Source organism: Hibiscus syriacus, unplaced genomic scaffold (assembly GCF_006381635.1).
Source record: "Hibiscus syriacus cultivar Baekdansim isolate YM2019G1 unplaced genomic scaffold, ASM638163v2 tig00004013_pilon, whole genome shotgun sequence".
Lineage (NCBI taxonomy): Eukaryota > Viridiplantae > Streptophyta > Magnoliopsida > Malvales > Malvaceae > Hibiscus > Hibiscus syriacus.
Window position 1 is genome coordinate 1153645 of NW_024061992.1, and position 15323 is coordinate 1168967.

General features: G+C 33.8%; 1 pseudogene; it reads left to right on the forward strand.

Annotated features, from left to right (window-relative positions):
- The first annotated feature begins 3648 nt into the window (after positions 1-3648).
- Positions 3649-5735, forward strand: LOC120186451 (annotated as a pseudogene).
- The last annotated feature ends 9588 nt before the right edge of the window (positions 5736-15323 follow it).

Sequence of the window (15323 nt, forward strand, 5' to 3'; positions counted from 1 at the left end):
AAAGATGTTAAAAAATATGAAATATTGAATTAAACAAAAAGAAAGAGACACAAAAGTTAAATTATAATACTTTAGACAAAGCAGAAAAAAGAAATATATGCATGTCGAGAAATAAAATTAACAGAATGGAAAATTAAAATAAATAGAATAAAAACAAATCACACATATTGAAAACACATAGTAAAAAAATAATGTAAAGAAAAAGTCAATTAAATTAAAGATAAAAATTTATCAATTGCAAAATTAAACAAAGATAAAAATTACTAAAATTAAAATAAAAAAGAGATAAAAAATTAAAAGAACTATTATTAATGAATTAATGATTCATTAAGCGTGGTAGTATTTAAATATAATTAAATAAAACATGAAATAAATAAAGAAATGACCAAATTGAAAAATAAAATATAGTGAGGGTGAATTTAAAAGAAAAATCGGTATTAAAATCGAATTTATGGTATGAAACAAGTTTTAAAAATAATTGGGGGACCAGCTCTGTAATTCGACCCTACCCGCTTGAAAACACGCGGATCCTTAGGGGATCCGGTCGGGTTTTCGTGAAAACTATAAAAGCTCAAATTCATAAACAAAATTCAATTCTTTCCTTTGCCCCAAAATCGATCAAAACTAAGGCTTAAAAAACTATGGAGTGTTCTTCATGGCCTGAATAACACTCAACCCAGAAACCCAGATTTAGGTCGGCACCGCCTCGTCGACTGCCGTAGATCGGTGTCGACCTCTGTTCATCAGTGGTGAAATCCCCAAAACTTATTTTTCGAAAGCTTTTTCTCTTCTTTCCTCAAAAATCTTATTTGTTTTCACAAAAAACCTCGGGGAAGGCTAGATCTAAAATTGATCTTTCGAAAAAATTCTCCCCTTTCGATCCTTGGCTTCTCTTTTCAAATCCGAAATAAAGTCAGAACAAACCCTAAACACAAACACATGTAAATTAGCCGAGAAGGGTAAAAAATACCTTGTTTATCTATGCTTTTCTTTCGATTGTTACAAGTGCTCTCTTGCTTCGATCTTCCCTTTTTTTTTACTTTACATGTACATGATTTTATAACTTTGTGAACTCACTGTTGGATTGATTTAGAGTTCCATTTCGACTGAAACATTGATTTGTTTTGTTGTTTTTTTTTTGCCGAATGATTTGTGTTGTTGTTGTTGCTGGAACAAGGACTCTCCAAGAGTACTTGGGCTGATCGATGTTTCACCTGAGCGTTCGGCGTTGAAACCCTAATATTTGACCCATATGAACCATTGGATTGGTTCAGATCCAACGGATCTGGTGCTGCGGCGCTAATATCCAAAAGATGAAACCCTAATTCACTGGATTCTTGGTCGGGTCCACTTGCTGGGTCAAACTTGCCCCCGATTGGGCTCTCTGGTGGACCTCTTGGACTGTTGGAATTGGAATGTGGGCGACGTAGAGCGTTTAACACTCGATTCATGTTGCTGATGGTGATATCAAGTTAAAGAAACATGTTTAAATTATGATTTTTTTCGTATTAGGTTCAATCGGAGCTTTAGTACTATATTTTAGTTTAATTTCTATATCATTATTAACATCATGTTTTAGTCTAAATCAATAGTGCTTTTAATATATTCCACTATCAACTAATGTGGATTCTAAAATTTTGAAATACTCAAATGAGTAATTACTAGATGACTTTATAAGAATAAAACGAAACTCATAATTGGACCAAATAATATTGTTGAAGAAAATAGTAGCCAGTTATTCTTTTTATATATTTAAAAAAAATTATAACGCTTGATGAGCATCGTTTTTACATCATTAATGATGAATCTTGTTGAACACTATTAATTTAATTTATAAAAGTTTAAAATTTTTAAAGGATTCAAAGTATAATTATAAATTAGTTAAAAATTTAAAGATTAATTAATTAAAATAAAATAATAACCATATTACTTTTCGTAATCTTTTTAACTAATTTATTTTATTTGATCTAATTATTGTTAAAAATTTATGAAAAATAAGGTAATTAATGTTTTATTTTAAATAAATAAATTTTTTATTTTTATTAATTCATAATTATATATTGAGTCCTTTAAAATATTAAAATTTTATAAATTAAATTAATAGTACTCATCGTTAGTGATATTCAGTAATGCTCGTCGAATGTGATAGACTCATCCTATTTTAAATTTAAATATTATATTTATAAAATATATATTATTAATAATTAAAAAATGAATATCTATTATATTATATCGCTACAAATTTTTAGAAAAACTTAAGCCATGTCTCATAATAAGGTATTAGCAAAACAAAAGGGTTTTTTCTTTGGCAACGGAAGAAGAGATTACTTGTTCGGAGAAGGAGAAATTTTAAGAGAATATATGTGAGTTTTCTTAATGGAATTAAAATCATAATTTATAAAAATATATAGAAATTAAAAATAAATAATTTAATTAACTAACTAAGTTTGTTTGTTATATTTATTTTTAATTAATAATAAACGACATTTTATCATAAAATAAGAAGCAAAATAAAGGAAAAGTTTAATTTTTTTGAATAATGTAGCGTGAAAAAAAATTGCTCGAATAATGTCAAACGAAAATTATTCGCTAGAATAGGACGAATGCTACAGTACCATGTAATACCGTACCACGTGGCTAACATATGGAATTCCATGCATTACCCATTTTTTTTTTTGCTTATGGTCACTACAAGTTGCTTGAATCATACCATGTTACCCTAATCAAGTTGCTCGAACCAAGTCTTGCTACCCTAATAAAGCTGCTCGAATCATACCCTGCTACCAAGTTGCTCGAACCATGCCCTCCTACCATGACACTACAAGTTGTTCTTCCTGCTACTTCGATAAAGTTGCTCAAATCATGACATGCTACCAAGTTTTTTGATAAAGTTTCTGGAATCATGCCTTGTTACCAAGTTTACAAACCATACCCTATTCAAACAACTTGATCAAGTTTGCAAGGCATGGTTCGAGCAACTTTATTGTGGTAGCAGGAAGAACAACTTGTAGTGTTAGGGTAGCAAGGCATGGTTTGAGCAACTTGATAGCAAGGCATGATTCGAGCAACTTTATTAGGGTAGCAAGCATGGTTTGAGCAACTTGATTAGGGTAACAAGATATGATTCGAGCAACTTGTAGTGTCCGTAGGTAAAAAACAAACAAAATTTGGGTAGCACATGGAAATCCATGTGTTTGCCATGGATGCACCCCGGTGCAGCATGATGGTATTGTAACATTCACTCTATTTGCGAATAATTTTTGTTTGACATTATTTGAGCAATTTTTTTTACACTACAGTATTTAAAAAGTTTAACCCGAAAAAATAAACTTAAATAAAATATGCGACAAAAAAGAAATATAATTCTTCTTAAAGTTCTCAAATCTGTTATCAATAAAATTCAATATTTTATAGAAAAACAAATATCAATTAATAAAGAGCTCGCATTATTTTAAAAGAAAAACAACTTTCAATCTAACCGTGTGTGGGAAATGAAATGATATTCCCATGAATTATGGAGAGAAATGGATCTGAAAATACAAATAATTGAGATTTCCTCCGCCCACCATTGCTGCTCTGCTTCTTGCTTGCTGTAAAGCATCAGTTTTGTTGTCTCTTTAATTAACACGCCATTTATTATTACTATAAATGCAAGCACTTGATTCGATATCCTCCTTAGCCTTCTCTCACTCTTTTTTGACAAAGAAAAATGGCGATATGCTGCTCACCGGATGTGCTTTAGGCCCCAACACTCTTGTTTCAGCCAAACGAGTTGCTCCACGTTATGCTCATTCTAAAATCGCTTCTAAGCCTTTTGAAGGTAAGTTTACACCTGGGTTTTCTTTTCATCTTCTCAGGAACCGCTCAAAGATTTCTTCTTTATGCAATCTTCTTGAATCCAACTTTTCACAATCTCCATCCTTCTTCGGCTCATTGCTTCAGGATATCTCGAAAATGGGAACTTCGAAGAACAGCCAAAACCAACAGCAAAGAAGAAAACAGTGCTTATAGGTCCAAATGCACTTCCCAAATGGACCATCAAAGGGTTAGTGGAGCACATCTCGGGCGGGCCTCAGCCTGGTGGAATGTTTTATGCCGTGACGGCGTCCATGCCGTGAAGCTCGGCAATGAGGCCTCCATTTCTCAGACCATACCGGTAAAACCAGGCGTGCTATATGCACTGACCTTTGGTGCTTCCAGAACCTGTTCGCAAGATGAGGTGTTGAGAGTCTTGGTGGGTGCGCAGTCAGGGGACCTCCCATTGCAAACATTGTACAGCAACTTCGGCGATAAGGTTTATGCTTGGGGTTTTTTTCTCCCCAAAACCAAGTATGCCACGGTTGTTTTCCACAATCCTGGCGTTTAAGAAGACCCCACCTGCGGTCCGTTGTTGGATGCGGTTGCTATCAAGGAACTTGTCCCTCCAATGCCTACCAGAGGTAAAACCACCTATGCCCAATTCTAAGTTTGAGTTGGTTTTCCATTCAGATTAGAAAAAAAATTCTAAAAGACAGCTAAATCGATTGTAACAGAATATTTTATCAACAGCGTAATATTTGAAGTTGGACAAGTTGCAACTGAAATATTACATAACATTTTCGGTTGTAAGTCCTAATCCTCACTATATAATTTTTTCGGTTGCAACTGAAAATATAATAAATTTATATAATCTTTTAAGTTAAATATAGTAACATTTAGATTGAAACCGTCTTAAATTATCCTTACATTAGGTTGTTGCACCACGTAACTTTCCAGATTTGATTCATTTAGATGGATTAGTATGTTGTGTGTGAAGTAATTTCAAGTTGGGTCATTTTATTTTGTTAGTCTATCTGTTCGAATCTGCTTATTTCAAATTTGAATAATTTAAGTTTCGATTTTTGATATTTGAATTTGACACTTAAACTTATTAACCAACCTTAATGGTAAGAGAGAGTGTTATTCTTGCGAGAGATTTTTGGTTTCGAACAACAATGTATGTGAGTGTATACATTCATTATCAATTGGGTATGAAAATTTTGAATATATCCTATCTTCTAATCCCCAAACTAATAAAGAAAAGAAAGAATTGACACTTGGTTGGTTTACTTGTTCGGTTCTAGGTAGAGTGAGTTTTATATTGTTGACATTTATGATCAAGGATTCATGTCTTCATTTTGCTATGTATTTAAACCTCTGTTAAACAATGCACATATAATCTGGTAAAGAACCATGGCTTTGAAGAGGGTCCTCATTGCCTAGTGAACTCGACTAACGATGTCTTGCTACCTCCCAAACAATAGGATTTCACTTCTCCACTCCCAGTTTGGATCATCGAATCACTTAAAGCGATGAAGTTCATTGATTCAAATCACTTCAATGTCCCGGCCGGATATGCTGCAGTTGAGCTTGTTGCAGGGAGAGAAAGTGCCATTGCACAGGTTCTCAGGACCGTCCCCAACAAAACATACAAGATGACATTCGTCATCGGAGATGATCGGAACAATTGCCACGGAGAAATGATGGTGGAGGCATTCACCGCCAAACAAACCGCCAAAGTTCCCATCACGTCTAGGGGGAAAGGTGAATTCAAGGCTGGGAGCTTGGTGTTCAAAGCAGATCCAGGCAGGACAAGGATTACATTCTACAGCTCTTGCTACCACATCAAGACTAATGACTTTGGGTCTCTTTGCGGTCCTGTTTTGGATGAAGTTCGGGTTTACCCTATTGCTTAGGTGCTAAGTTTTTTTATCTACAAGTGAAGGATTTTGTAATGGGGTTAGCAGGTTTTATAATTTTGTATATTTTGCTGTCGGGAGGCTCAATGAATGATGTCTAAAACCATATATGGAAAAATGGGTTGCTATTGTTCTCTTTCAGGCCATGATTGAAGAAAGGATTTCAAGATGCTATTACTACCTTTGAATTTGATGATTCATTTGATGGTTTTTACTTGTTTCGTTGACAGTTGAAGCAGAAGCCTGATTTTCCAAAGTGATTGTTTACGAGTTGTGTCTTTTCAGGGAAAACCATCATTTTTAATGCCTTACCTCCTGATGTAGACAGAATACCTTGACACCCGTAGATTGTTTAAAATCAGAAAGAGTGAATGTTTTTAGTCGCTTAAATCAGAAAAAGTAAATTGTTTATAATCACGGTAACTCATTTATCTCAATCAACAATCTCTAATGATAATACAACCAATATTGACTTAAATATTAACCAAAAGAACTGACCTACACTTAACTTTGCTTCTACAAATCAAAATCTCAGTTTTACAGTTGAAGAAAATGCCTACAAGAACAAGATTTCATCTAATTATTAGACAATCTTATTGTCCTCTTGATCTTTGAAAAAGTTGCAGTCTCCGAAAAGTAAGTGTGATGTAGGCTCATCTACACTCTTCAATGGAAGTGAATAGATAGCCTTATTGTTGTCCCGATCTATGAATGACAAGTAGTAATGCCCTTGAATTATAAGTATGGCTGCAACAAAGATAATAAAGAGATGGAATTAGTAATGATATAAGAAAGGATAAGTAATATAAGTAATAGAACAAAAGAGATGAAAAGAGTTGGCTGCGGAATTAAAAATGAAGATGTCGGTGGTCTTGATGGAAGATGGTTGATGGTGTTGATGTTGTATGGAAGATGGTGATGATGGTGTATCTCAAACACGCCAAAGAAGAAGTTATGCTAGAGAGCACAACCCGGTCTTCACAAACTTGCTTGAGGGGTGTAATGGTGTCTTCAACCCACTAGATATGAAATCTAGGAATATAGGAATCAAGGTGAAGGGATGACGCCACAAGTATAAGAAATATACTTGCTTAATCGATAAAGTTCTCAAAGAACATTGAAGAGAGATTTAACTCACAAGGTTGTTTATATTATGAAATGAGATGAGTACAAATGAAAGCGAGCCTCTCAATTTATAGGAAATGAGAGGGCTTGGTCGAATAGTCACCTAGTGATTTGGCAAGTACATGATTTAATTGAAAATATATAATGATTTAAATGAAAGGAGAAGTCCCTTGGCATGGTGATGGTTTCGCTATCCCTTCAAATAAGACATGTTGGTTCGACTAGTATGAAGATGCATCTTCCTTGGCGGAATGGTGATATGCTTGTTCATCTTGGAGCCAAAGTCATCTTCCTTGGCCGAATCGTGTTGTGTTGGTTCATCTTGGCGCCAATTTATTAATGTGCAAAGCATGTGGATGGTGGTTGAATAGGCATGGTGCTTGTCTCATGTCTTTTCATGATTTAGGCCTCCAATGGATGTAAACTCTTCACCAACGTGCACCTTGATGAAAGGGCATCTTCATGGGCAGCAACATTCATGAAAGGTACAATTGTTGGAAGGTAACCTTTCATGTTTGAACTAGTTCTAGGTTGAATAAGTGGAGGTGAGTGGCCATAGGTGAGTTGTAACATGATGAACATTATGGCATCTCCTTGTAGAAAGGTACTCTTGAGTTGGCAACTATTCGTAAAAACTGTACGATTTCACAAAAATTGACTTAGGACATATTTGATGTATCCTAAGTGGTGATGATGATGGTACAACTCCCCAGCTGAATTGAAATCATCTTGTAGCTTAAATATTTAGCTCAATCCAGCTATGAGCTAACGGGTCTCCGGACAACTTTTCACCAATTGTTCCTTATGCTCTCCTAAACGTCCCTATGTAAGTTTCCTTGTTGTTGCTTTCACCATTTAGCTCCAAGATAGCTCCCAAGTTGTGGCCAAATGTATCTACACTTAAAACATAAAGAATAAGTTAAATACATTAACTATATTAATGTGTATAAGATAAAGATGTGTACTATAGTATATAATAATAACTTATGCCTCACATAGTAATGAATAAGTTATTATCATTATAGCTATAGATGTAGTAGAAATATATGAATATAACTAGGTTATAGCATATGAAATAGGCATCATTGTGTAGAAAATTAGAAAGTTTCTCCCCTTGAAAGGTTGGAGATGCAAAGTTAAACATGATGCTGACTTGGATCACATCCTCCTCTTCTTTTAATTGATTTGTCCTCAAATCGATAGGTTTTCTTTTCCTAGTGTCCTTTCATCCTCTAGATTCAACATGTTCCTTTATGAAAAGGTTCATGTTCTTTGAATGAATGATTTGAAGGTCCATAATCTACAAAGAAAGAAAACTTTCATAAGTAAAAATTTGACTAAACATAATTAAAATTAAAATGTACTCCCAGTTAGATGGATGTTCAAAGTTCATGTCTGTTGAAGACTTTTTTCTTTGAACGTTTTTGTCTCTTAGCATCCCAAAAATCATGTTCCTTGGTCCTCCAATAGATGTATTCATTAAATCATGAAAGGTTATGACTCTTGGAATGGAAATGTCCTTAGAATCCTCATAAGTCACGTCCTTTTGATGAAAAATTATCTCTCTTTGCTTCTCATTAGACGCATCTCTTGGCTCTTGGAAGGTCACGTCCCTTAGCCTCCCAATTTGACAAGTTATGTCGCTTGGAACATCCTACAAATTAAAGAATTTTTTTTGCAATTTCAAGCTTAGAAAATCTTTTTCGATCTTACATCTTGACAATAAGCATTTATGTAACAAGCACTTAGATGTAGAAGCACCTTTTTCTGACTTGTTTCCTCCTTGCTTGATGTCGGTTTTCCTTTCCTCATGGGCTCAACACTTTGCTTCATCTTGATTTATTAGTTTGGACTTGTATAGGCGTCAAAGGTGTAAGAATAATCTTCTTCCCTCTATGGTTGAACAAGTATTGATTGGTAAAAAACAATCTGGATAGTCCTTTTATCATATTACCATGGTCTTCCAATAAGTAAATGGATAGCATGCATAGGAACGACATAACACATAACCTCATCCTTGTATTTTCCAATTGAAAAAGGAATAATCACTTGTTTATTGACGTTAAGTTCTCCTCGTTCATTGAGCCATTGTAGTTTCTAGGGATTTGGATGTTTCAAGGTTTTTAATCCCAGTTTTTCCACCATGATTGAACTTGCTACGTTGGTACAACTCCCACAGTCTATGATCATGAAACATACCTTTTCATTCACATGACATTGTGTATGAAAGATGTTTTCTAGTTGTGCATTATCCTCTTTCAATTGCGTACTCAGGCTTCTTTTAACCACTAGAGCTTCTCCTTCCACGGGAGCCCCAATTTCTGCTTCTTCCTCGACTCGGTTGGTGTTTCTCTTCTTCTTTATGGTTAGATTCAGTGTCATAATTTCCAAGTAGAAGCATGGTGTTTGGTTGGGACATTGTGTAGAAACATGCCCCCTCGAAGACATTTAAATCACCAAATGTCTCTTGATTGTTCAGGGGTTTCAATGGTTGAGCATTGGATGATTCAGTCTTCTCTTTACTAGGAGTAGGAGTAGATTTCTTCAAGTTGTTTGGACTCCATCTTGAAGTATACGTATGGAATTGCGAGATGTAGATCTTCTCCGTATTTGCCTTTCTATCTTCATTGTCATTTGCACAATTTCATCTATCTCAATGTAATGGTATAACTCCAAGGTGTTGGCAATTTCTGGATTGAGTCCGGCAAGAAATCTTGTCATGGTTGCTTCAAGATCCTCCTCAATATTGATTCGGATCATTTCCACTTCCATCTCCTTATAGTAATCCTCCACAAGTTCCGATGATAATGAACAGTAATGAAATGTTTACGCATGATACCTTTCATTTCAAGCCATGTTGAGATTGGTCTTTCTCCATTCCTCCTTCTAGTAAGAGTAATTTGATCCCACCATATCAAAGCTTAATCTACAAACTCTATGGCTGCCAATCTCAGTTTCTTTAGTTCGGATAAGTTTTCCCTTTGAATTGAGGAATCTTGATTTTGATGTTACTCATGTTATCATCAACATTGGCACGTCTATATCCTTGTAACATTGTTTGTTCTTCTCCATCATAATTGTCTAGGACATTATCTACTTGAAAAGGTTGTTTTCTCCGAGGGGTATCATTGTTTCGAGCTTGTGGTGGATCTCGACGTTGGTCTAACTTATCATGAAGAGCATCAACCTCTTCACGAAACATTTTCATCATTTCTCCAATTAATGTTTGGATTTGCAAGTTTGGTTGACCTACATTTCCTCTAGGACTTTGAGGCATGGTTAGTAAACAAAACAAAATAAAGTAAACCTTACCAGCACACTCACAAAGCCTCACAGCTTCATTCCAAAGAAAAGATAATATCACTCCACTCAACACTCGTGTTTACTCTCGGGAATATAATTTGGATTTTAACAATTCCCCTTCTGATCTCACTCACTCAATATGCCTTTTCCACTCTATCTCTCTTGTTAGGTCCTTTGAAGAACAAACTCAAGATTAGAACAAGTATTTCTTTCTTGTGGGTCGACTGCAAAATAGGTTAGAGTATAAAGGAAAAGAAGAAATGGAAAGGTAAAAGAAAGGATTCAAGGAAATGAAAAGAAAGAAAAGGTTGAAGACAAGGAAAATGAAAGTAAAGAAAAGAAGAGGTGACTTACAACCCAAGAAAAACAGTTACTGCACCCTTTCACAAGACACAATAAGGTTATATTCTCTAATGTAGATTTGCCTCCTTGATTGACTTGAAATGGTAGATCACTTTTCCTTGGCTTTGTCTTCCTTTTTGTTGGAAATTATTTTTCTTCCTTTTTGATTTTCTTTTTGTTTTTGTACTCCTTTGTTTGTTGTAGAAGTCTTGATTTCCTTTTTTGAATTTCTTTTCTTTTACTTTTTTTGTTGCACGCCAATGACACTTTTGTTGTCAATCCAACAATACTATGCATACCTTGATGTAGGCTTACTTTACTTTTCAATGGAAGTGAATAGATATCCTTATTGTTATCCGATCTAGGAATGACAAATAGTAATGCCTTGAATTATAAGTATTGTTGCAACAAAGATAATAAAGAGATGTAATTAATAATGATATAAGAAAGGATACGTAATATAAGTAATGGAATAAAAGAGATGAAAAGAGTTGGTTACGGAATTATAAATGAAGATTTTGGTGGTCTTGACGGAAGATGGTTGATAGTGTTGATGTTATATGGAAGATGGTGATGATGGTGTATCTCAAACACGCCAAAGAAGAAGTTATGCTAGAGAGCACAACCCCGGTCTTCACAAACTTGCTTGAGGGGTGGTAATGGTGTCTTCAACCCACTAGATATGAAATCTAAGAATTTAAGAATAAAGTGAAGGGATGGCGCCACAAGTATAAGAAATATACTTGTTTAATCGATAAAGTTATCAAAGAACTTTGAAGAGAGATTTAACTTACAAAGGTTGTTTATATTATGAAATGAGATAAGTACAAATGAAAGAAAGCCTCTTAATTTATAGGAAATGAGAGGGCTTGGCCGAATAGTTACCTAGTGATTCGGTAAGTACATGACTTTAATTGAAAATACATAATTCATTAAATGAAAGGAGAAGTCCCTTGGTATGGTGATGGTTCGACTATCCCTTCAAATAAGACATGTTGGTTCGGCTAGGATGAAGATGCATCTCTCTTGGCGGAATGGTGATATGCTTGTTCATCTTGGCGCCAAAGTCATCTTCCTTGGTTGAATGGTGTTGGGTTGGCTCATTTTGGCGCCAATTTCTTCATGTGCAAAGCACGTGGATGGTGGTCGAATAGGCATAGTGTTTTTCTCATGTCTCTTCATGATTTAGGCCTCCAATAAACTCTTCACCAACATGCACCTTGATGAAAGGGCATCGTCATGGGTAGCAACATTCATGAAAGGTCACAATTGTTGGAAGGCAACAGTTCATGTTTGAACTAGTTCTAGGGTGAATGAGCTGGAGGTGAGCTAGCCATAGGTGAGTTGTAATATGATGAACATTATGGTAGTTCCTTGTGCAGTGGTACCTTTTGAGTTAGCAACTATTCGCGAGAAGGTACGATTTCACAAAAATTGACTTATGGCATATTTGTTGTGTCCGAAGTGGTGGTGGTGATGGTGCAGCTCCCCAGTTGAATTGAAATCATCTTGTAGCTCAAATCTTCAGCTCAATCGGATTATGAGCTCACGGGTCTCCAGACAACTTTTCACCAAATGTTCTTTATGCTCTCCTAAACGTCCCCATGTGTATAAGTATCCTTGTTGTTGCTTTCACCATTTAGCTCCAATATAACTCCCAAGTTGTGGCCCAATGTATATACACTTAAAACATAAAGAATAAGTTAAATACATGAACTATATTAATGTGTATAAGGTAAAGATGTGTAATGTAGTATATATAACAACTTATGCCTCACATAGTAATGAATAAGTTATTATCATTATAACTATAGATGTAGTAGAAATATATGAATATAACTAGGTTATAGCATATGAAATAGGCACCATTATGTAGTAAATTAGAAAGTTTCTCGCTTTGAAAGGTTGGAGATGCAAAGTTAAATATGATGTTGACTTGGATCACATCAAGTGCTTTGAGTTGTAATTCCAAGTTGCACAGGTGAATGTCAAATTTGAAGTTAGGGTAGAGGTAGAATCACTTCTTAAATACCTCTTTTCCATCATTACCTGATGATTTGAGTATCATGAATTCCCACCTTATCAATTTGATTTTTGAAACTTTATCAACATAACTATATTTCTTTCACTCTCTCTTCTATGGACCATTTAACCTTTCTCATGAGACTTGTGAATTTAAACTAAAATTATATTTGTAAGTTCACAAAAATAACCTAAACCTTTTTTCCCTTCCAGTTTTCAAGACTTTGCTTTGACTAATTCAGATTGATCGGGTTGCACATATAGTTTTGATAGGCGAGTCTCCCTGTAGGGATCTTATTCGTGCATAAGGACTCAAACTCGAAACCTGCTTAAGCGAAATCAAGCTACTTACCACTTGAACCAATACCGTTGTTAAAAGACAAAGAAAAAGAAATCTCAACCCTCACTTGCACCATCTTCTCCTTCGAACTAGAAGAAACTTCGGATTAAATGTTTGTCTCCTCTCTTTCGATTGGTTCTAGAACAAATGAACCAAAATAATGTTAAATTGCTCCTACTTTTTCTTTATATTTCTTTTAATTAAATTATCTAGGTGTAAAGCAGCAAATCTTATTAGCTTTACTAATCAAACCCGTTTAGTTATCTTTTTACTAAATTTCTCCTTTAGTCCTTTTTCCTTCTTTTTTTTGTCATTTTCTTTATAATTTTTTTATAGTCGTTCAATCTCATTTTTCAAAATTTCAATAGGACTAATTCAATTTTATAATAGTTTTAACTCTTTAAAAATAAAATTTTTAGAATTCAAAACATAAAATTTTATCATATTTAATATTAGGGTATCAACCATCACTTTATTCTATTTGGGTCATCCAACTATTATTTTTTAAAATCAACTTAATGTTACGTTTTGATTTCATTTTGGTCACCGCTATTAAAAAATTAACAGGATCCTTGATGTTATTTTTTAAATAATGATGACATGGCATTACCCTATGGTGACACATCTACAACACGGATAATTTTTTAATGATGGGTGACCAAAATGAAACCAAAACATAACATTATGTATGGTTTTAAAATAAAAATAGTTAGTTGACTAAAATAAAATAAAAGTAATAATTGAGATATTAAACATGAAGTTTACCTAATATTATTATCCAACACATTACATATAGAAAAATCAAAATATTGCACGATTTAATATCTATAGGTCACAATCAATATCTTACCCTAGTCAGATAAATTTGGAGGATAAGGGTTTCATGAGAAGGGTGATTTTTAATTTGCAGGCAATTTTCTTTTTGTCTCATGAAAAGGGTGATTTTGTAATTTGAATAGATTTTTTTTTACTTTTATGTATAAAAAGATAGGTCGGATTTTATTATTAGTTTGTGTATTAAGTGCAAGTTAAGAATTTAGTTCTGTACTCTAATTTATTCAATATTAGTCCATTTATTTCTGGATTTTAAAATTTTAATATTGATTTTAAAATAATATATAAATAATATGATTAAATTTAAAAATCTAAAAATAATTAAATTGAAAAAATGAAAAAAATTATAATTATGTATAATGCGCATACTAATAGCAAAATTTGACTTAAGATATTAAAGACTAATATTTAAACTATGACTAAATTTTAAAAAATTAAAAAATATAAGAATTAAAAATATCAAATTAAATGATACGTAAATAAGTGCACTAACAACAAATTTGAAAAAAAAAGGATAAACTACATGTTTAGTGCCTAGACTACTTTATTCCATTTTGGTACCTAAACTTTGTACGTTTCAAAATCATACCAAACATTAGTTTATTTTCATTTTGGAACACATTGTTAAAACTTAACGAAACTGCAAACAAACATGACATTTTTTTATTTTTTTCAATGGTGAATTGACATTATATTATGATGACACGTAAATATCACTGCCTAAATTTTAATAGCGAGTATCAAAATAAACTTAAACTAAATGTAGGTGTAATTTAAAAAAAATAAAGTTTATGTATTAAAATAAAATAAAAGTAATAGTTATATACTAAATGTATAGTTTTGCCAAAATATTGTAAAAGACTTTTAGTTAGAGGACGGTTGGTTATGGTAATTTTGGATGCATAGTGAGGCCAATTGCTTGCAAATTGAGTTGCCCCACCCTTTCTTTATTTCGAATATACTATTCATTAGGCTAATTTTGCTTTCAACTTTGGAGATCTTAGAAATCAAAGCGTAGTAAGTTATAGGCACTAAAGAAATTGACTTTTATGGCTTTTGGGGTAATTGCAATGGCATCAATACCGAACCCTTGGAGTGGTCAGATATAAATGAGTGTATTTTAAATATTCCAACTTGCAAATTTAAGACGTTTACTTTTATGCTTACCAAAAAAAATTGAATAATTAACAATGTTATTAAAATCGGACCGGACCGACCGGTTGAACCGTGAACCGGTGGCCTGTCCGGTCCGGTTAACTCCCAAAACCGGAATAGCACAGAACCGGTAAAGAACTGGAAGAACCGGTTGAAAATCGGGAAAATCGGGGTGAACCGGCTGAAAACCGGCAAAACCGGTTTGAACCGCCGGTTCACTTTTTTTTGTTTAAAAAAAAATTAAACCAAACGACGTCGTTTGTTGAACGAGCCGAGTCAAATTCGAGTATTGATGAGCTCGACTCGAACTCGAAAACTTTGAAAGTAAGCTCAACTCGACTCAAAAACTCACGAGCTAAAAATTATCAACTCGAAATATAATATTAAAACTTGAAATCGAAAAGGCTCAAACTCAAAAAAAATTAGAAGTTCGATTGAAGCCTAAAATTTGAGCTCAATTGAAGCGAAAGAATAGTTCGCTTTGT